Source organism: Schistocerca americana, chromosome 2 (genome assembly GCF_021461395.2).
Source record: "Schistocerca americana isolate TAMUIC-IGC-003095 chromosome 2, iqSchAmer2.1, whole genome shotgun sequence".
In the NCBI taxonomy this organism is placed as follows: domain Eukaryota; kingdom Metazoa; phylum Arthropoda; class Insecta; order Orthoptera; family Acrididae; genus Schistocerca; species Schistocerca americana.
In genome coordinates this window covers 251,200,133-251,219,721 of record NC_060120.1, presented here as the reverse complement: position 1 = coordinate 251,219,721, position 19,589 = coordinate 251,200,133, and the positions used below count along the sequence as shown (strand labels likewise).

The 19,589-nt window shown below is 54.2% G+C and overlaps 36 non-coding genes across 36 annotated transcripts; 8 read left to right on the top strand and 28 right to left on the bottom strand.

Moving 5' to 3' along the window:
• The first annotated feature begins 3,823 nt into the window (after nt 1–3,823).
• Trnag-ucc lies at nt 3,824–3,895 on the top strand. The gene has a single exon. It is a non-coding gene; the product is annotated as a tRNA-Gly (tRNA).
• Nucleotides 3,896–4,464: 569 nt separating this feature from the next.
• Nucleotides 4,465–4,538, bottom strand: Trnai-aau. The gene has a single exon. It is a non-coding gene; the product is annotated as a tRNA-Ile (tRNA).
• Nucleotides 4,539–4,736: 198 nt separating this feature from the next.
• Nucleotides 4,737–4,808, bottom strand: Trnae-uuc. Its single transcript has one exon. It is a non-coding gene; the product is annotated as a tRNA-Glu (tRNA).
• A 305-nt stretch (nt 4,809–5,113) lies between these two features.
• Nucleotides 5,114–5,186, bottom strand: Trnam-cau. The gene has a single exon. It is a non-coding gene; the product is annotated as a tRNA-Met (tRNA).
• Nucleotides 5,187–5,566: 380 nt separating this feature from the next.
• Nucleotides 5,567–5,637, bottom strand: Trnag-gcc. Its single transcript has one exon. It is a non-coding gene; the product is annotated as a tRNA-Gly (tRNA).
• A 341-nt stretch (nt 5,638–5,978) lies between these two features.
• Nucleotides 5,979–6,050, top strand: Trnag-ucc. The gene has a single exon. It is a non-coding gene; the product is annotated as a tRNA-Gly (tRNA).
• Nucleotides 6,051–6,619: 569 nt separating this feature from the next.
• Trnai-aau lies at nt 6,620–6,693 on the bottom strand. Its single transcript has one exon. It is a non-coding gene; the product is annotated as a tRNA-Ile (tRNA).
• Nucleotides 6,694–6,891: 198 nt separating this feature from the next.
• Trnae-uuc lies at nt 6,892–6,963 on the bottom strand. The gene has a single exon. It is a non-coding gene; the product is annotated as a tRNA-Glu (tRNA).
• Nucleotides 6,964–7,268: 305 nt separating this feature from the next.
• Trnam-cau lies at nt 7,269–7,341 on the bottom strand. The gene has a single exon. It is a non-coding gene; the product is annotated as a tRNA-Met (tRNA).
• A 380-nt stretch (nt 7,342–7,721) lies between these two features.
• Trnag-gcc lies at nt 7,722–7,792 on the bottom strand. Its single transcript has one exon. It is a non-coding gene; the product is annotated as a tRNA-Gly (tRNA).
• A 341-nt stretch (nt 7,793–8,133) lies between these two features.
• On the top strand, nt 8,134–8,205 carry Trnag-ucc. Its single transcript has one exon. It is a non-coding gene; the product is annotated as a tRNA-Gly (tRNA).
• Nucleotides 8,206–8,774: 569 nt separating this feature from the next.
• Trnai-aau lies at nt 8,775–8,848 on the bottom strand. The gene has a single exon. It is a non-coding gene; the product is annotated as a tRNA-Ile (tRNA).
• Nucleotides 8,849–9,046: 198 nt separating this feature from the next.
• Nucleotides 9,047–9,118, bottom strand: Trnae-uuc. The gene has a single exon. It is a non-coding gene; the product is annotated as a tRNA-Glu (tRNA).
• A 305-nt stretch (nt 9,119–9,423) lies between these two features.
• Nucleotides 9,424–9,496, bottom strand: Trnam-cau. Its single transcript has one exon. It is a non-coding gene; the product is annotated as a tRNA-Met (tRNA).
• A 380-nt stretch (nt 9,497–9,876) lies between these two features.
• On the bottom strand, nt 9,877–9,947 carry Trnag-gcc. Its single transcript has one exon. It is a non-coding gene; the product is annotated as a tRNA-Gly (tRNA).
• A 341-nt stretch (nt 9,948–10,288) lies between these two features.
• Trnag-ucc lies at nt 10,289–10,360 on the top strand. The gene has a single exon. It is a non-coding gene; the product is annotated as a tRNA-Gly (tRNA).
• A 569-nt stretch (nt 10,361–10,929) lies between these two features.
• Nucleotides 10,930–11,003, bottom strand: Trnai-aau. Its single transcript has one exon. It is a non-coding gene; the product is annotated as a tRNA-Ile (tRNA).
• Nucleotides 11,004–11,201: 198 nt separating this feature from the next.
• On the bottom strand, nt 11,202–11,273 carry Trnae-uuc. Its single transcript has one exon. It is a non-coding gene; the product is annotated as a tRNA-Glu (tRNA).
• Nucleotides 11,274–11,578: 305 nt separating this feature from the next.
• Trnam-cau lies at nt 11,579–11,651 on the bottom strand. Its single transcript has one exon. It is a non-coding gene; the product is annotated as a tRNA-Met (tRNA).
• A 380-nt stretch (nt 11,652–12,031) lies between these two features.
• Trnag-gcc lies at nt 12,032–12,102 on the bottom strand. The gene has a single exon. It is a non-coding gene; the product is annotated as a tRNA-Gly (tRNA).
• Nucleotides 12,103–12,443: 341 nt separating this feature from the next.
• Nucleotides 12,444–12,515, top strand: Trnag-ucc. The gene has a single exon. It is a non-coding gene; the product is annotated as a tRNA-Gly (tRNA).
• Nucleotides 12,516–13,084: 569 nt separating this feature from the next.
• Nucleotides 13,085–13,158, bottom strand: Trnai-aau. The gene has a single exon. It is a non-coding gene; the product is annotated as a tRNA-Ile (tRNA).
• Nucleotides 13,159–13,356: 198 nt separating this feature from the next.
• On the bottom strand, nt 13,357–13,428 carry Trnae-uuc. The gene has a single exon. It is a non-coding gene; the product is annotated as a tRNA-Glu (tRNA).
• A 305-nt stretch (nt 13,429–13,733) lies between these two features.
• Nucleotides 13,734–13,806, bottom strand: Trnam-cau. The gene has a single exon. It is a non-coding gene; the product is annotated as a tRNA-Met (tRNA).
• A 380-nt stretch (nt 13,807–14,186) lies between these two features.
• Nucleotides 14,187–14,257, bottom strand: Trnag-gcc. The gene has a single exon. It is a non-coding gene; the product is annotated as a tRNA-Gly (tRNA).
• A 341-nt stretch (nt 14,258–14,598) lies between these two features.
• Trnag-ucc lies at nt 14,599–14,670 on the top strand. The gene has a single exon. It is a non-coding gene; the product is annotated as a tRNA-Gly (tRNA).
• A 569-nt stretch (nt 14,671–15,239) lies between these two features.
• Nucleotides 15,240–15,313, bottom strand: Trnai-aau. The gene has a single exon. It is a non-coding gene; the product is annotated as a tRNA-Ile (tRNA).
• A 198-nt stretch (nt 15,314–15,511) lies between these two features.
• Trnae-uuc lies at nt 15,512–15,583 on the bottom strand. Its single transcript has one exon. It is a non-coding gene; the product is annotated as a tRNA-Glu (tRNA).
• A 305-nt stretch (nt 15,584–15,888) lies between these two features.
• Trnam-cau lies at nt 15,889–15,961 on the bottom strand. The gene has a single exon. It is a non-coding gene; the product is annotated as a tRNA-Met (tRNA).
• Nucleotides 15,962–16,341: 380 nt separating this feature from the next.
• Nucleotides 16,342–16,412, bottom strand: Trnag-gcc. The gene has a single exon. It is a non-coding gene; the product is annotated as a tRNA-Gly (tRNA).
• Nucleotides 16,413–16,753: 341 nt separating this feature from the next.
• Trnag-ucc lies at nt 16,754–16,825 on the top strand. Its single transcript has one exon. It is a non-coding gene; the product is annotated as a tRNA-Gly (tRNA).
• Nucleotides 16,826–17,394: 569 nt separating this feature from the next.
• Nucleotides 17,395–17,468, bottom strand: Trnai-aau. The gene has a single exon. It is a non-coding gene; the product is annotated as a tRNA-Ile (tRNA).
• A 198-nt stretch (nt 17,469–17,666) lies between these two features.
• On the bottom strand, nt 17,667–17,738 carry Trnae-uuc. The gene has a single exon. It is a non-coding gene; the product is annotated as a tRNA-Glu (tRNA).
• A 305-nt stretch (nt 17,739–18,043) lies between these two features.
• On the bottom strand, nt 18,044–18,116 carry Trnam-cau. Its single transcript has one exon. It is a non-coding gene; the product is annotated as a tRNA-Met (tRNA).
• Nucleotides 18,117–18,496: 380 nt separating this feature from the next.
• On the bottom strand, nt 18,497–18,567 carry Trnag-gcc. The gene has a single exon. It is a non-coding gene; the product is annotated as a tRNA-Gly (tRNA).
• A 341-nt stretch (nt 18,568–18,908) lies between these two features.
• Trnag-ucc lies at nt 18,909–18,980 on the top strand. The gene has a single exon. It is a non-coding gene; the product is annotated as a tRNA-Gly (tRNA).
• The last annotated feature ends 609 nt before the right edge of the window (nt 18,981–19,589 follow it).

Sequence of the window (19,589 nt, the reverse complement as noted above, 5' to 3'; positions counted from 1 at the left end):
GACGTGACAGACCTGGACACCTTCAATGATTCGACCGACTGCGCGCAAAAACGGGTCGAGCGCAATGACAAATACGAGCATTGATAAAGGACAGCCCTGTCTGACGGATCTTGTAATAGGAATGGGCGGCGACTGCCAACCATTGATGACAATTACGGACGTCGCCGACGTTAAAAGATTCCGTATAGCATCGAGAAAGTGGCCGCCGAACCCCAGTTTTGTCATGACGGACAGAAGATAATCGTGCCCGATACGGTCGAATGCATTGGCAAAATCGATGGAGAGAATCCCAGCGGACAGGTCATTAATGGCTGCGTACGCGACCACGTCTCGGTATGAAGCCGCAGCGTGAAAAATGCTACGGCGTTGCACACCACACGACTGAAAGGGACTGATTATCTTGTCCATGACCACATTGAGTTTCGTTGCGAGGCATCGTGCCACCAGTTTATAATCTGCATTTAAAAGTGTGATAGGGCGTAATGCCTCAACACGGCATGCTGTCGGTGTCTTCGGAATTAATACAATACGCCCTGCAACGAATTTCGAAGGGACAGCAGCACCACGAACAATTTCATTTATCATGATCGTCAATCTCATCGAAAATATCCCAATAAGCCAGGTAAAATTCGATGGGAAGGCCATCTGGACCTGGAGACTTCCCTCGACGACACGAACGCAACACTTCTTTCACATCGTCCCGTGACAACATCTCATCCAGTGACTGACGGTCAGATTCGGAGATGACAGTATCCAATTCATCTAACAGAAAGGAACGTGCGACATCATCGGCAGCTGTCCGTCCGAACAATCTCTTAAAGTGGTCGGTGACGTGGGGAACGATCTCATGCTTCGCCGTGAGACGAGCACCAGTGTCCGTGATGAGGGTGGTAATGTCTTTCCTCCGCGCCAACCGTTTCTCGCGTGCCAAGTGGTAAAGCGTTGGCACTTCGTCAATGGTCTCACACTGCGGTCGGCTCCTGATGAGAACACCGTGTGCCTTGTGGAGGTGATGCTGGAGTATCTTGCTTTTAATTCTATTCAAACGTGCGCGTAAGTTTTGATCTGGCGCCACGGGCGCATCAAGCGCATCTTGGAGGCACTGCTGATAAAAGGCAATGGTGCGCCTCTCCCAAAATGACGCCTCCCTTGCATACCGCATCGCAACACTGCGCAACTGCGGTTTGGCTAGGTCGACCCACCACTGTAAGACCGAGGCATAGCTTCCCCGTTTTTCAGAACAAAACTGCTACACGTTCTGAATCTCGCAACGTAAACCGGCGTCAGAGAGATGACGGGTATTGAGTTTCCAAACACGGGAACGTGTCGTCTGCCTATTTGCCAGTAATTGCACGTCACACACAACACCGCAGTGATCGCTAAAGGCGACGGGATGTACCGCAACCCTCTGAAGATAGGTTTGAAGCGGCCGCGACACATAAATGCGATCAATTCTGCTGGCACCGTTCGCATAAAAATGTGTGTATTGCGTCGTGGTAGGATGAAAATGACGCCAAACATTGATCAAGTCATTTGTCACACTTAGTCAGGAAAGTTCCGGGCACATGGTAGCCGTGGGAAATTGATCGGCTGCGGCAGTAACACAGTTAAAATCGCCGCCAACTACTACATTGCGGGTCGACGCAAAGAACGGAACCACATCTTGATTAAAGAAAACGGAACGTGCACGTTTATGATCAGTGCCACTCGGTGCGTATATATTAATAAATGTGACATCCTGGATCGTACACGTAAGTAAGCGGCCATTCGGTAAAAATTGAACGTTAGTTGGTTGCAATACAGTTTTATAAAGAACAGCGGTGCCACAAGTACCTTCAACGTTAATGTTATAGATGACATCATAACCAGGGACGTTATTGAAGCGCTTAACAGTAACTTCTTGGAGCAATGCAACGTCATAGCCTCCCAAAGTTAAAAAGTCTACAAAACTTGCTATTTTATGCGCAGCTATGATGCGATTTACATTGAGTGATAAAACTGAGAAGATCTTTAGATGTTGACGAGCGGCGGCCATTTAAAACACAGACACTCAAGTATTAGCAAGAAAAATGAGAAACGGAAGACGCAGATTCAGCGTCTTAAGCACACCAATAAAACTGTCAAGAAGCACTGCAACCCATTACGTAACTCGTGGACAATACTGTGCAGAAAATTACTATCTGCGTGCAGGAACAGCGTAACATAACGTCGCAGGTAAACGGGGCACGAATTACAGCAGGTCCGCCGAAAGCCGCTAATGGGATCCAGGGTCGTCCTCCTCCTGCTTCCACCAGGGCGTCTCCGTTGGTCGGTCGGTCGGTTGGGCGCGGCCACCAGCGGTGTCTGTGTACGTGGCCTCGTCCGCCTGTGTTGTTGCTGTACCGGCGGCCGACGTCGCCGAATGCCTGCGCGTGCGCTGCGGCAGCTGCTCGCTACTTTGCTCGCTTTTGCGCTTCGCAGCATGCGCACCCTGTTCGCGTGCCGTATTTAAGAACACCTTGAGATGTGCAGTTTGTTCCCTTATACGCTCCTGGCGCGCAGATCTGTCAGAGGCAGGGGGGCACGATGTCTGAACTTCACTCTCACTGCCACTCTCTGAGACAGGGGTGCACGGTAAATCATCTGACTGCTGACTCCTAGTACCCTTATTTTTATTTTTCTTTGTACGCCCTTTCCTCGGTGCCAGGGGAACCTCTTCAGGCGGCGGAGGCGGTGGTAAGGAGGTGTCCATCTCTTCCGAAATAGCAACTGGTGTATGATCCGAAACATCTGGGACCTCCTTAGCAACTGAATCCGATTCTACCACAGCCGAGGACAAAATGGGAGCGTCCTCCATTCGATCCTGTGGTGCGTCTGCAGTAACATTCACCTCACTTGGTACATCCTCAGCACGAATAGGGTCGGCAGGGCGGGGTTGTGATACAGTGCCCGCTACTATTTCACTCAGTAGTGGCACAAAGTGGCCACCAGTAGCCGCAGCGTCACTACGTGGGAGCTGCAAGGGTCGTCTACGGGGACAATCAACACGTAAATGCTCAGTGGAATGACAAATTGAGCATGTGGGTGGCTGGCCGATATAAGTCACTTGAGCCCTACAGCCCGCAATCATTACGTAGGATGGAATGTGTTTCTTCAAGTCAATGCGGACACTACGTACTCCACTATTAACCTGGTACCGGTACGCACTAGACCACTTTTCATTAACTACCGACAATACAACGCCGTACTGAGTGAGAGCACGTGCAATCAAATCATTGCCGCATTCAGGGGGCACATTAAATACTCGAACCGTTCCAACACCATAACCCGAGGGCACAATCTGCACATCACTGACTGTGCCATCGACATGCCTAAATTTACGCACTCCGCCAAATTTTTCAACAAATTTTTCACAGATGTCGCCGGAAAAGAACTTCAAAAATAGCGAATATTGCGCGAAATCCAACTGAAAAGTGTCCACTAGATCTTCCGGGATTTCCAAATATTCGAATATAAATTCGTGGATTTCAAAAGCGGTGGGCCGCAAAGCATTTCTATCGAACACAAACTGCGCAGTGTTTACCCTAGTAACTGTCGACATGGTACTCACGTTGAAGAAACTTGAACACGTGGACCTCGAAACACTCGCTGAGCGCCGCCCCGCGATGTAAACAAAGCCGCAACCGCTCCGCTGCTCCGCGCGATGTGCGCGGATACGCTGTCCGAATGCGTGTGGATGTGCTCCCCTAGCCTACCTCGAAATGCGCCTGCCAGGTATGATCACCTTCGGCCGCTGCCGACAGGCGGGACGCCGACACAGCGCGGAGGCGGGGCGCTCGGTTGTGCGGTGGTGGTGTAATGGTCAGCATAGTTGCCTTCCAAGCAGTTGATCCGGGTTCGATTCCCGGCCGCCGCAGCAGGCTTTTAATTTCGCGTATGAGTACTTTTGCCACGCCCTCTTACTCGCTGCATACCAGCCCTTAGTGTGTCTCGACTTGTCTCGACTTTGCTCAGCTGACGCGAGAGCTGACGCTCTCAAATCGGCCTATATCAAAACGACAAGCACGAGAAACGACTGAGAGAGGTAAGGAGAGGCGAGGCGATGGACACACAGCACGCCCCCTTCATTTCACGGTGGCGTCTCCCTGACCGAATCGGGCTGTAGCTCCGAAAAGAAAGGAGAAACAAAAATAGGAAGTAAAAGTGCCAATAGTGCCCTGTGTTCCCATGCGCTCACCCGCCCAAGTACTAACAAGGGCCAAAGTTGGTACGCATCGGCAATCGGACATTTTCTTTCATTTTCTCTTTATCGGTTGAGAACCAGTGTATTCAAGATATTATGGCCATTGCCGAGTGAATGCTGTAGCGCTTCCCGACGAGTCGGGTTCGGATCCTCTATCAACTTCCACGCAGGGTGATGATCTTTTGGTCATCACACTCGCCAGCTGAAATCGGCGCTGCCTTTTCGTAGTAGTAAAAGAGTAGTGGCCCGTGGGGGGATCGAACCCACGACCTTCGCGTTATTAGCACGACGCTCTAACCAACTGAGCTAACGGGCCTGGGCAGATGCGTTTGCTCAGCCCTACGCTGGAAACAGGTGGCATGAAGCCATACACCATTTCTATGGTCGTCGTGTGTCTGCTTCCCTAGTCTATATTCTGCTGACGGTCACGAAACAGTAGCTACATTGCGAGCAGGACGGGAAACGGCCGCTCGGACAGCTCAAACTTGTCACGATTCGTGTGGAAAAAATTCCGTTCCGGTACCGGGAATCGAACCCGGGCCTCCTGGGTGAAAGCCAGGTATCCTAGCCACTAGACCACATCGGATGTGGCCGTTCCGTTCGACCGTTCGTACGGTCGCTTGTCGCATTTCGCGTCGAGTGCCGCGTCGGCGCCCCTCTCTCTTTGCGAACATCTTTGCACATACTGACTGGCAAGGCGCGCACCTCAAACGTCGCAGAGCAATGCTTTTGGCTTCATGCTCTGCTGGGAGAAGAGGAAAAGGGAAGCTGTAAGTAGCAATAACAGGAAGTGAACATTTTCCCGCTGAAGCGTTGAAACGTTGTGGATAACAAACAAGAAATACGTTGGCGCCTTAGCAACAGCACCACCATCAGTCACAGAAAACTAAATGCCCCGGGTGAGGATCGAACTCACGACCTTAAGATTATGAGACTTACGCGCTGCCTACTGCGCTACCGAGGCACGGGTGCACCGCTTGTCCCGGAAACTAGGTAAATACCGTACCCAATATTAGACGTAGAGACACTGTACTTCCTGGATAACGTGTTCTGTTGCTACACGTGCACTGCCGGCCCAGTTGATTGCGGTGCTGCTGCAGCTGTTGCAACGATAGGCAGCACTCCTTGTCGTTAAAGTTCAGTGCCTCGGAGGCACCCGGACCCAGCAACTTGTGAGGCCAGGCCGACGCTAGTCTGTAGAACATGATGCGGGCGTCCTAGCGGGGACCCGCGAGTGCTGCGTTCTCGGTTCTTCTCAAGGGAACCCAGCCATACATTCTTGTGGATCGTGCATCTCAAGCGCGCAAGCCACGCGGCAGCATTATCGCGGGAAAAGCAAAACGATGCATCGGCCGGGAATCGAACCCGGGCCGCCCGCGTGGCAGGCGAGCATTCTACCACTGAACCACCGATGCTCGGGCCAGCGGTAACCTCACGCTGCTTCCCGAGCAGATGTCTCAAGGGAAAGTGGGACTGCTGTCAAGCGCCGTAGCATTCTGTGGAGAAGATGCTGCAGACGCTGAATCCTGCACTGCACTGCCTAAAAATGCCGCCAGAACGCGGTCCTCTGCGTACTCTTGCGTCGCCGGCGCCGACTCTTGCCAAAGGATGCGAAATGTGCGCGGATACGCTGTCCGAATGCGTGTGGATGTGCTCCCCTAGCCTACCTCGAAATGCGCCTGCCAGGTATGATCACCTTCGGCCGCTGCCGACAGGCGGGACGCCGACACAGCGCGGAGGCGGGGCGCTCGGTTGTGCGGTGGTGGTGTAATGGTCAGCATAGTTGCCTTCCAAGCAGTTGATCCGGGTTCGATTCCCGGCCGCCGCAGCAGGCTTTTAATTTCGCGTATGAGTACTTTTGCCACGCCCTCTTACTCGCTGCATACCAGCCCTTAGTGTGTCTCGACTTGTCTCGACTTTGCTCAGCTGACGCGAGAGCTGACGCTCTCAAATCGGCCTATATCAAAACGACAAGCACGAGAAACGACTGAGAGAGGTAAGGAGAGGCGAGGCGATGGACACACAGCACGCCCCCTTCATTTCACGGTGGCGTCTCCCTGACCGAATCGGGCTGTAGCTCCGAAAAGAAAGGAGAAACAAAAATAGGAAGTAAAAGTGCCAATAGTGCCCTGTGTTCCCATGCGCTCACCCGCCCAAGTACTAACAAGGGCCAAAGTTGGTACGCATCGGCAATCGGACATTTTCTTTCATTTTCTCTTTATCGGTTGAGAACCAGTGTATTCAAGATATTATGGCCATTGCCGAGTGAATGCTGTAGCGCTTCCCGACGAGTCGGGTTCGGATCCTCTATCAACTTCCACGCAGGGTGATGATCTTTTGGTCATCACACTCGCCAGCTGAAATCGGCGCTGCCTTTTCGTAGTAGTAAAAGAGTAGTGGCCCGTGGGGGGATCGAACCCACGACCTTCGCGTTATTAGCACGACGCTCTAACCAACTGAGCTAACGGGCCTGGGCAGATGCGTTTGCTCAGCCCTACGCTGGAAACAGGTGGCATGAAGCCATACACCATTTCTATGGTCGTCGTGTGTCTGCTTCCCTAGTCTATATTCTGCTGACGGTCACGAAACAGTAGCTACATTGCGAGCAGGACGGGAAACGGCCGCTCGGACAGCTCAAACTTGTCACGATTCGTGTGGAAAAAATTCCGTTCCGGTACCGGGAATCGAACCCGGGCCTCCTGGGTGAAAGCCAGGTATCCTAGCCACTAGACCACATCGGATGTGGCCGTTCCGTTCGACCGTTCGTACGGTCGCTTGTCGCATTTCGCGTCGAGTGCCGCGTCGGCGCCCCTCTCTCTTTGCGAACATCTTTGCACATACTGACTGGCAAGGCGCGCACCTCAAACGTCGCAGAGCAATGCTTTTGGCTTCATGCTCTGCTGGGAGAAGAGGAAAAGGGAAGCTGTAAGTAGCAATAACAGGAAGTGAACATTTTCCCGCTGAAGCGTTGAAACGTTGTGGATAACAAACAAGAAATACGTTGGCGCCTTAGCAACAGCACCACCATCAGTCACAGAAAACTAAATGCCCCGGGTGAGGATCGAACTCACGACCTTAAGATTATGAGACTTACGCGCTGCCTACTGCGCTACCGAGGCACGGGTGCACCGCTTGTCCCGGAAACTAGGTAAATACCGTACCCAATATTAGACGTAGAGACACTGTACTTCCTGGATAACGTGTTCTGTTGCTACACGTGCACTGCCGGCCCAGTTGATTGCGGTGCTGCTGCAGCTGTTGCAACGATAGGCAGCACTCCTTGTCGTTAAAGTTCAGTGCCTCGGAGGCACCCGGACCCAGCAACTTGTGAGGCCAGGCCGACGCTAGTCTGTAGAACATGATGCGGGCGTCCTAGCGGGGACCCGCGAGTGCTGCGTTCTCGGTTCTTCTCAAGGGAACCCAGCCATACATTCTTGTGGATCGTGCATCTCAAGCGCGCAAGCCACGCGGCAGCATTATCGCGGGAAAAGCAAAACGATGCATCGGCCGGGAATCGAACCCGGGCCGCCCGCGTGGCAGGCGAGCATTCTACCACTGAACCACCGATGCTCGGGCCAGCGGTAACCTCACGCTGCTTCCCGAGCAGATGTCTCAAGGGAAAGTGGGACTGCTGTCAAGCGCCGTAGCATTCTGTGGAGAAGATGCTGCAGACGCTGAATCCTGCACTGCACTGCCTAAAAATGCCGCCAGAACGCGGTCCTCTGCGTACTCTTGCGTCGCCGGCGCCGACTCTTGCCAAAGGATGCGAAATGTGCGCGGATACGCTGTCCGAATGCGTGTGGATGTGCTCCCCTAGCCTACCTCGAAATGCGCCTGCCAGGTATGATCACCTTCGGCCGCTGCCGACAGGCGGGACGCCGACACAGCGCGGAGGCGGGGCGCTCGGTTGTGCGGTGGTGGTGTAATGGTCAGCATAGTTGCCTTCCAAGCAGTTGATCCGGGTTCGATTCCCGGCCGCCGCAGCAGGCTTTTAATTTCGCGTATGAGTACTTTTGCCACGCCCTCTTACTCGCTGCATACCAGCCCTTAGTGTGTCTCGACTTGTCTCGACTTTGCTCAGCTGACGCGAGAGCTGACGCTCTCAAATCGGCCTATATCAAAACGACAAGCACGAGAAACGACTGAGAGAGGTAAGGAGAGGCGAGGCGATGGACACACAGCACGCCCCCTTCATTTCACGGTGGCGTCTCCCTGACCGAATCGGGCTGTAGCTCCGAAAAGAAAGGAGAAACAAAAATAGGAAGTAAAAGTGCCAATAGTGCCCTGTGTTCCCATGCGCTCACCCGCCCAAGTACTAACAAGGGCCAAAGTTGGTACGCATCGGCAATCGGACATTTTCTTTCATTTTCTCTTTATCGGTTGAGAACCAGTGTATTCAAGATATTATGGCCATTGCCGAGTGAATGCTGTAGCGCTTCCCGACGAGTCGGGTTCGGATCCTCTATCAACTTCCACGCAGGGTGATGATCTTTTGGTCATCACACTCGCCAGCTGAAATCGGCGCTGCCTTTTCGTAGTAGTAAAAGAGTAGTGGCCCGTGGGGGGATCGAACCCACGACCTTCGCGTTATTAGCACGACGCTCTAACCAACTGAGCTAACGGGCCTGGGCAGATGCGTTTGCTCAGCCCTACGCTGGAAACAGGTGGCATGAAGCCATACACCATTTCTATGGTCGTCGTGTGTCTGCTTCCCTAGTCTATATTCTGCTGACGGTCACGAAACAGTAGCTACATTGCGAGCAGGACGGGAAACGGCCGCTCGGACAGCTCAAACTTGTCACGATTCGTGTGGAAAAAATTCCGTTCCGGTACCGGGAATCGAACCCGGGCCTCCTGGGTGAAAGCCAGGTATCCTAGCCACTAGACCACATCGGATGTGGCCGTTCCGTTCGACCGTTCGTACGGTCGCTTGTCGCATTTCGCGTCGAGTGCCGCGTCGGCGCCCCTCTCTCTTTGCGAACATCTTTGCACATACTGACTGGCAAGGCGCGCACCTCAAACGTCGCAGAGCAATGCTTTTGGCTTCATGCTCTGCTGGGAGAAGAGGAAAAGGGAAGCTGTAAGTAGCAATAACAGGAAGTGAACATTTTCCCGCTGAAGCGTTGAAACGTTGTGGATAACAAACAAGAAATACGTTGGCGCCTTAGCAACAGCACCACCATCAGTCACAGAAAACTAAATGCCCCGGGTGAGGATCGAACTCACGACCTTAAGATTATGAGACTTACGCGCTGCCTACTGCGCTACCGAGGCACGGGTGCACCGCTTGTCCCGGAAACTAGGTAAATACCGTACCCAATATTAGACGTAGAGACACTGTACTTCCTGGATAACGTGTTCTGTTGCTACACGTGCACTGCCGGCCCAGTTGATTGCGGTGCTGCTGCAGCTGTTGCAACGATAGGCAGCACTCCTTGTCGTTAAAGTTCAGTGCCTCGGAGGCACCCGGACCCAGCAACTTGTGAGGCCAGGCCGACGCTAGTCTGTAGAACATGATGCGGGCGTCCTAGCGGGGACCCGCGAGTGCTGCGTTCTCGGTTCTTCTCAAGGGAACCCAGCCATACATTCTTGTGGATCGTGCATCTCAAGCGCGCAAGCCACGCGGCAGCATTATCGCGGGAAAAGCAAAACGATGCATCGGCCGGGAATCGAACCCGGGCCGCCCGCGTGGCAGGCGAGCATTCTACCACTGAACCACCGATGCTCGGGCCAGCGGTAACCTCACGCTGCTTCCCGAGCAGATGTCTCAAGGGAAAGTGGGACTGCTGTCAAGCGCCGTAGCATTCTGTGGAGAAGATGCTGCAGACGCTGAATCCTGCACTGCACTGCTTAAAAATGCCGCCAGAACGCGGTCCTCTGCGTACTCTTGCGTCGCCGGCGCCGACTCTTGCCAAAGGATGCGAAATGTGCGCGGATACGCTGTCCGAATGCGTGTGGATGTGCTCCCCTAGCCTACCTCGAAATGCGCCTGCCAGGTATGATCACCTTCGGCCGCTGCCGACAGGCGGGACGCCGACACAGCGCGGAGGCGGGGCGCTCGGTTGTGCGGTGGTGGTGTAATGGTCAGCATAGTTGCCTTCCAAGCAGTTGATCCGGGTTCGATTCCCGGCCGCCGCAGCAGGCTTTTAATTTCGCGTATGAGTACTTTTGCCACGCCCTCTTACTCGCTGCATACCAGCCCTTAGTGTGTCTCGACTTGTCTCGACTTTGCTCAGCTGACGCGAGAGCTGACGCTCTCAAATCGGCCTATATCAAAACGACAAGCACGAGAAACGACTGAGAGAGGTAAGGAGAGGCGAGGCGATGGACACACAGCACGCCCCCTTCATTTCACGGTGGCGTCTCCCTGACCGAATCGGGCTGTAGCTCCGAAAAGAAAGGAGAAACAAAAATAGGAAGTAAAAGTGCCAATAGTGCCCTGTGTTCCCATGCGCTCACCCGCCCAAGTACTAACAAGGGCCAAAGTTGGTACGCATCGGCAATCGGACATTTTCTTTCATTTTCTCTTTATCGGTTGAGAACCAGTGTATTCAAGATATTATGGCCATTGCCGAGTGAATGCTGTAGCGCTTCCCGACGAGTCGGGTTCGGATCCTCTATCAACTTCCACGCAGGGTGATGATCTTTTGGTCATCACACTCGCCAGCTGAAATCGGCGCTGCCTTTTCGTAGTAGTAAAAGAGTAGTGGCCCGTGGGGGGATCGAACCCACGACCTTCGCGTTATTAGCACGACGCTCTAACCAACTGAGCTAACGGGCCTGGGCAGATGCGTTTGCTCAGCCCTACGCTGGAAACAGGTGGCATGAAGCCATACACCATTTCTATGGTCGTCGTGTGTCTGCTTCCCTAGTCTATATTCTGCTGACGGTCACGAAACAGTAGCTACATTGCGAGCAGGACGGGAAACGGCCGCTCGGACAGCTCAAACTTGTCACGATTCGTGTGGAAAAAATTCCGTTCCGGTACCGGGAATCGAACCCGGGCCTCCTGGGTGAAAGCCAGGTATCCTAGCCACTAGACCACATCGGATGTGGCCGTTCCGTTCGACCGTTCGTACGGTCGCTTGTCGCATTTCGCGTCGAGTGCCGCGTCGGCGCCCCTCTCTCTTTGCGAACATCTTTGCACATACTGACTGGCAAGGCGCGCACCTCAAACGTCGCAGAGCAATGCTTTTGGCTTCATGCTCTGCTGGGAGAAGAGGAAAAGGGAAGCTGTAAGTAGCAATAACAGGAAGTGAACATTTTCCCGCTGAAGCGTTGAAACGTTGTGGATAACAAACAAGAAATACGTTGGCGCCTTAGCAACAGCACCACCATCAGTCACAGAAAACTAAATGCCCCGGGTGAGGATCGAACTCACGACCTTAAGATTATGAGACTTACGCGCTGCCTACTGCGCTACCGAGGCACGGGTGCACCGCTTGTCCCGGAAACTAGGTAAATACCGTACCCAATATTAGACGTAGAGACACTGTACTTCCTGGATAACGTGTTCTGTTGCTACACGTGCACTGCCGGCCCAGTTGATTGCGGTGCTGCTGCAGCTGTTGCAACGATAGGCAGCACTCCTTGTCGTTAAAGTTCAGTGCCTCGGAGGCACCCGGACCCAGCAACTTGTGAGGCCAGGCCGACGCTAGTCTGTAGAACATGATGCGGGCGTCCTAGCGGGGACCCGCGAGTGCTGCGTTCTCGGTTCTTCTCAAGGGAACCCAGCCATACATTCTTGTGGATCGTGCATCTCAAGCGCGCAAGCCACGCGGCAGCATTATCGCGGGAAAAGCAAAACGATGCATCGGCCGGGAATCGAACCCGGGCCGCCCGCGTGGCAGGCGAGCATTCTACCACTGAACCACCGATGCTCGGGCCAGCGGTAACCTCACGCTGCTTCCCGAGCAGATGTCTCAAGGGAAAGTGGGACTGCTGTCAAGCGCCGTAGCATTCTGTGGAGAAGATGCTGCAGACGCTGAATCCTGCACTGCACTGCCTAAAAATGCCGCCAGAACGCGGTCCTCTGCGTACTCTTGCGTCGCCGGCGCCGACTCTTGCCAAAGGATGCGAAATGTGCGCGGATACGCTGTCCGAATGCGTGTGGATGTGCTCCCCTAGCCTACCTCGAAATGCGCCTGCCAGGTATGATCACCTTCGGCCGCTGCCGACAGGCGGGACGCCGACACAGCGCGGAGGCGGGGCGCTCGGTTGTGCGGTGGTGGTGTAATGGTCAGCATAGTTGCCTTCCAAGCAGTTGATCCGGGTTCGATTCCCGGCCGCCGCAGCAGGCTTTTAATTTCGCGTATGAGTACTTTTGCCACGCCCTCTTACTCGCTGCATACCAGCCCTTAGTGTGTCTCGACTTGTCTCGACTTTGCTCAGCTGACGCGAGAGCTGACGCTCTCAAATCGGCCTATATCAAAACGACAAGCACGAGAAACGACTGAGAGAGGTAAGGAGAGGCGAGGCGATGGACACACAGCACGCCCCCTTCATTTCACGGTGGCGTCTCCCTGACCGAATCGGGCTGTAGCTCCGAAAAGAAAGGAGAAACAAAAATAGGAAGTAAAAGTGCCAATAGTGCCCTGTGTTCCCATGCGCTCACCCGCCCAAGTACTAACAAGGGCCAAAGTTGGTACGCATCGGCAATCGGACATTTTCTTTCATTTTCTCTTTATCGGTTGAGAACCAGTGTATTCAAGATATTATGGCCATTGCCGAGTGAATGCTGTAGCGCTTCCCGACGAGTCGGGTTCGGATCCTCTATCAACTTCCACGCAGGGTGATGATCTTTTGGTCATCACACTCGCCAGCTGAAATCGGCGCTGCCTTTTCGTAGTAGTAAAAGAGTAGTGGCCCGTGGGGGGATCGAACCCACGACCTTCGCGTTATTAGCACGACGCTCTAACCAACTGAGCTAACGGGCCTGGGCAGATGCGTTTGCTCAGCCCTACGCTGGAAACAGGTGGCATGAAGCCATACACCATTTCTATGGTCGTCGTGTGTCTGCTTCCCTAGTCTATATTCTGCTGACGGTCACGAAACAGTAGCTACATTGCGAGCAGGACGGGAAACGGCCGCTCGGACAGCTCAAACTTGTCACGATTCGTGTGGAAAAAATTCCGTTCCGGTACCGGGAATCGAACCCGGGCCTCCTGGGTGAAAGCCAGGTATCCTAGCCACTAGACCACATCGGATGTGGCCGTTCCGTTCGACCGTTCGTACGGTCGCTTGTCGCATTTCGCGTCGAGTGCCGCGTCGGCGCCCCTCTCTCTTTGCGAACATCTTTGCACATACTGACTGGCAAGGCGCGCACCTCAAACGTCGCAGAGCAATGCTTTTGGCTTCATGCTCTGCTGGGAGAAGAGGAAAAGGGAAGCTGTAAGTAGCAATAACAGGAAGTGAACATTTTCCCGCTGAAGCGTTGAAACGTTGTGGATAACAAACAAGAAATACGTTGGCGCCTTAGCAACAGCACCACCATCAGTCACAGAAAACTAAATGCCCCGGGTGAGGATCGAACTCACGACCTTAAGATTATGAGACTTACGCGCTGCCTACTGCGCTACCGAGGCACGGGTGCACCGCTTGTCCCGGAAACTAGGTAAATACCGTACCCAATATTAGACGTAGAGACACTGTACTTCCTGGATAACGTGTTCTGTTGCTACACGTGCACTGCCGGCCCAGTTGATTGCGGTGCTGCTGCAGCTGTTGCAACGATAGGCAGCACTCCTTGTCGTTAAAGTTCAGTGCCTCGGAGGCACCCGGACCCAGCAACTTGTGAGGCCAGGCCGACGCTAGTCTGTAGAACATGATGCGGGCGTCCTAGCGGGGACCCGCGAGTGCTGCGTTCTCGGTTCTTCTCAAGGGAACCCAGCCATACATTCTTGTGGATCGTGCATCTCAAGCGCGCAAGCCACGCGGCAGCATTATCGCGGGAAAAGCAAAACGATGCATCGGCCGGGAATCGAACCCGGGCCGCCCGCGTGGCAGGCGAGCATTCTACCACTGAACCACCGATGCTCGGGCCAGCGGTAACCTCACGCTGCTTCCCGAGCAGATGTCTCAAGGGAAAGTGGGACTGCTGTCAAGCGCCGTAGCATTCTGTGGAGAAGATGCTGCAGACGCTGAATCCTGCACTGCACTGCTTAAAAATGCCGCCAGAACGCGGTCCTCTGCGTACTCTTGCGTCGCCGGCGCCGACTCTTGCCAAAGGATGCGAAATGTGCGCGGATACGCTGTCCGAATGCGTGTGGATGTGCTCCCCTAGCCTACCTCGAAATGCGCCTGCCAGGTATGATCACCTTCGGCCGCTGCCGACAGGCGGGACGCCGACACAGCGCGGAGGCGGGGCGCTCGGTTGTGCGGTGGTGGTGTAATGGTCAGCATAGTTGCCTTCCAAGCAGTTGATCCGGGTTCGATTCCCGGCCGCCGCAGCAGGCTTTTAATTTCGCGTATGAGTACTTTTGCCACGCCCTCTTACTCGCTGCATACCAGCCCTTAGTGTGTCTCGACTTGTCTCGACTTTGCTCAGCTGACGCGAGAGCTGACGCTCTCAAATCGGCCTATATCAAAACGACAAGCACGAGAAACGACTGAGAGAGGTAAGGAGAGGCGAGGCGATGGACACACAGCACGCCCCCTTCATTTCACGGTGGCGTCTCCCTGACCGAATCGGGCTGTAGCTCCGAAAAGAAAGGAGAAACAAAAATAGGAAGTAAAAGTGCCAATAGTGCCCTGTGTTCCCATGCGCTCACCCGCCCAAGTACTAACAAGGGCCAAAGTTGGTACGCATCGGCAATCGGACATTTTCTTTCATTTTCTCTTTATCGGTTGAGAACCAGTGTATTCAAGATATTATGGCCATTGCCGAGTGAATGCTGTAGCGCTTCCCGACGAGTCGGGTTCGGATCCTCTATCAACTTCCACGCAGGGTGATGATCTTTTGGTCATCACACTCGCCAGCTGAAATCGGCGCTGCCTTTTCGTAGTAGTAAAAGAGTAGTGGCCCGTGGGGGGATCGAACCCACGACCTTCGCGTTATTAGCACGACGCTCTAACCAACTGAGCTAACGGGCCTGGGCAGATGCGTTTGCTCAGCCCTACGCTGGAAACAGGTGGCATGAAGCCATACACCATTTCTATGGTCGTCGTGTGTCTGCTTCCCTAGTCTATATTCTGCTGACGGTCACGAAACAGTAGCTACATTGCGAGCAGGACGGGAAACGGCCGCTCGGACAGCTCAAACTTGTCACGATTCGTGTGGAAAAAATTCCGTTCCGGTACCGGGAATCGAACCCGGGCCTCCTGGGTGAAAGCCAGGTATCCTAGCCACTAGACCACATCGGATGTGGCCGTTCCGTTCGACCGTTCGTACGGTCGCTTGTCGCATTTCGCGTCGAGTGCCGCGTCGGCGCCCCTCTCTCTTTGCGAACATCTTTGCACATACTGACTGGCAAGGCGCGCACCTCAAACGTCGCAGAGCAATGCTTTTGGCTTCATGCTCTGCTGGGAGAAGAGGAAAAGGGAAGCTGTAAGTAGCAATAACAGGAAGTGAACATTTTCCCGCTGAAGCGTTGAAACGTTGTGGATAACAAACAAGAAATACGTTGGCGCCTTAGCAACAGCACCACCATCAGTCACAGAAAACTAAATGCCCCGGGTGAGGATCGAACTCACGACCTTAAGATTATGAGACTTACGCGCTGCCTACTGCGCTACCGAGGCACGGGTGCACCGCTTGTCCCGGAAACTAGGTAAATACCGTACCCAATATTAGACGTAGAGACACTGTACTTCCTGGATAACGTGTTCTGTTGCTACACGTGCACTGCCGGCCCAGTTGATTGCGGTGCTGCTGCAGCTGTTGCAACGATAGGCAGCACTCCTTGTCGTTAAAGTTCAGTGCCTCGGAGGCACCCGGACCCAGCAACTTGTGAGGCCAGGCCGACGCTAGTCTGTAGAACATGATGCGGGCGTCCTAGCGGGGACCCGCGAGTGCTGCGTTCTCGGTTCTTCTCAAGGGAACCCAGCCATACATTCTTGTGGATCGTGCATCTCAAGCGCGCAAGCCACGCGGCAGCATTATCGCGGGAAAAGCAAAACGATGCATCGGCCGGGAATCGAACCCGGGCCGCCCGCGTGGCAGGCGAGCATTCTACCACTGAACCACCGATGCTCGGGCCAGCGGTAACCTCACGCTGCTTCCCGAGCAGATGTCTCAAGGGAAAGTGGGACTGCTGTCAAGCGCCGTAGCATTCTGTGGAGAAGATGCTGCAGACGCTGAATCCTGCACTGCACTGCCTAAAAATGCCGCCAGAACGCGGTCCTCTGCGTACTCTTGCGTCGCCGGCGCCGACTCTTGCCAAAGGATGCGAAATGTGCGCGGATACGCTGTCCGAATGCGTGTGGATGTGCTCCCCTAGCCTACCTCGAAATGCGCCTGCCAGGTATGATCACCTTCGGCCGCTGCCGACAGGCGGGACGCCGACACAGCGCGGAGGCGGGGCGCTCGGTTGTGCGGTGGTGGTGTAATGGTCAGCATAGTTGCCTTCCAAGCAGTTGATCCGGGTTCGATTCCCGGCCGCCGCAGCAGGCTTTTAATTTCGCGTATGAGTACTTTTGCCACGCCCTCTTACTCGCTGCATACCAGCCCTTAGTGTGTCTCGACTTGTCTCGACTTTGCTCAGCTGACGCGAGAGCTGACGCTCTCAAATCGGCCTATATCAAAACGACAAGCACGAGAAACGACTGAGAGAGGTAAGGAGAGGCGAGGCGATGGACACACAGCACGCCCCCTTCATTTCACGGTGGCGTCTCCCTGACCGAATCGGGCTGTAGCTCCGAAAAGAAAGGAGAAACAAAAATAGGAAGTAAAAGTGCCAATAGTGCCCTGTGTTCCCATGCGCTCACCCGCCCAAGTACTAACAAGGGCCAAAGTTGGTACGCATCGGCAATCGGACATTTTCTTTCATTTTCTCTTTATCGGTTGAGAACCAGTGTATTCAAGATATTATGGCCATTGCCGAGTGAATGCTGTAGCGCTTCCCGACGAGTCGGGTTCGGATCCTCTATCAACTTCCACGCAGGGTGATGATCTTTTGGTCATCACACTCGCCAGCTGAAATCGGCGCTGCCTTTTCGTAGTAGTAAAAGAGTAGTGGCCCGTGGGGGGATCGAACCCACGACCTTCGCGTTATTAGCACGACGCTCTAACCAACTGAGCTAACGGGCCTGGGCAGATGCGTTTGCTCAGCCCTACGCTGGAAACAGGTGGCATGAAGCCATACACCATTTCTATGGTCGTCGTGTGTCTGCTTCCCTAGTCTATATTCTGCTGACGGTCACGAAACAGTAGCTACATTGCGAGCAGGACGGGAAACGGCCGCTCGGACAGCTCAAACTTGTCACGATTCGTGTGGAAAAAATTCCGTTCCGGTACCGGGAATCGAACCCGGGCCTCCTGGGTGAAAGCCAGGTATCCTAGCCACTAGACCACATCGGATGTGGCCGTTCCGTTCGACCGTTCGTACGGTCGCTTGTCGCATTTCGCGTCGAGTGCCGCGTCGGCGCCCCTCTCTCTTTGCGAACATCTTTGCACATACTGACTGGCAAGGCGCGCACCTCAAACGTCGCAGAGCAATGCTTTTGGCTTCATGCTCTGCTGGGAGAAGAGGAAAAGGGAAGCTGTAAGTAGCAATAACAGGAAGTGAACATTTTCCCGCTGAAGCGTTGAAACGTTGTGGATAACAAACAAGAAATACGTTGGCGCCTTAGCAACAGCACCACCATCAGTCACAGAAAACTAAATGCCCCGGGTGAGGATCGAACTCACGACCTTAAGATTATGAGACTTACGCGCTGCCTACTGCGCTACCGAGGCACGGGTGCACCGCTTGTCCCGGAAACTAGGTAAATACCGTACCCAATATTAGACGTAGAGACACTGTACTTCCTGGATAACGTGTTCTGTTGCTACACGTGCACTGCCGGCCCAGTTGATTGCGGTGCTGCTGCAGCTGTTGCAACGATAGGCAGCACTCCTTGTCGTTAAAGTTCAGTGCCTCGGAGGCACCCGGACCCAGCAACTTGTGAGGCCAGGCCGACGCTAGTCTGTAGAACATGATGCGGGCGTCCTAGCGGGGACCCGCGAGTGCTGCGTTCTCGGTTCTTCTCAAGGGAACCCAGCCATACATTCTTGTGGATCGTGCATCTCAAGCGCGCAAGCCACGCGGCAGCATTATCGCGGGAAAAGCAAAACGATGCATCGGCCGGGAATCGAACCCGGGCCGCCCGCGTGGCAGGCGAGCATTCTACCACTGAACCACCGATGCTCGGGCCAGCGGTAACCTCACGCTGCTTCCCGAGCAGATGTCTCAAGGGAAAGTGGGACTGCTGTCAAGCGCCGTAGCATTCTGTGGAGAAGATGCTGCAGACGCTGAATCCTGCACTGCACTGCTTAAAAATGCCGCCAGAACGCGGTCCTCTGCGTACTCTTGCGTCGCCGGCGCCGACTCTTGCCAAAGGATGCGAAATGTGCGCGGATACGCTGTCCGAATGCGTGTGGATGTGCTCCCCTAGCCTACCTCGAAATGCGCCTGCCAGGTATGATCACCTTCGGCCGCTGCCGACAGGCGGGACGCCGACACAGCGCGGAGGCGGGGCGCTCGGTTGTGCGGTGGTGGTGTAATGGTCAGCATAGTTGCCTTCCAAGCAGTTGATCCGGGTTCGATTCCCGGCCGCCGCAGCAGGCTTTTAATTTCGCGTATGAGTACTTTTGCCACGCCCTCTTACTCGCTGCATACCAGCCCTTAGTGTGTCTCGACTTGTCTCGACTTTGCTCAGCTGACGCGAGAGCTGACGCTCTCAAATCGGCCTATATCAAAACGACAAGCACGAGAAACGACTGAGAGAGGTAAGGAGAGGCGAGGCGATGGACACACAGCACGCCCCCTTCATTTCACGGTGGCGTCTCCCTGACCGAATCGGGCTGTAGCTCCGAAAAGAAAGGAGAAACAAAAATAGGAAGTAAAAGTGCCAATAGTGCCCTGTGTTCCCATGCGCTCACCCGCCCAAGTACTAACAAGGGCCAAAGTTGGTACGCATCGGCAATCGGACATTTTCTTTCATTTTCTCTTTATCGGTTGAGAACCAGTGTATTCAAGATATTATGGCCATTGCCGAGTGAATGCTGTAGCGCTTCCCGACGAGTCGGGTTCGGATCCTCTATCAACTTCCACGCAGGGTGATGATCTTTTGGTCATCACACTCGCCAGCTGAAATCGGCGCTGCCTTTTCGTAGTAGTAAAAGAGTAGTGGCCCGTGGGGGGATCGAACCCACGACCTTCGCGTTATT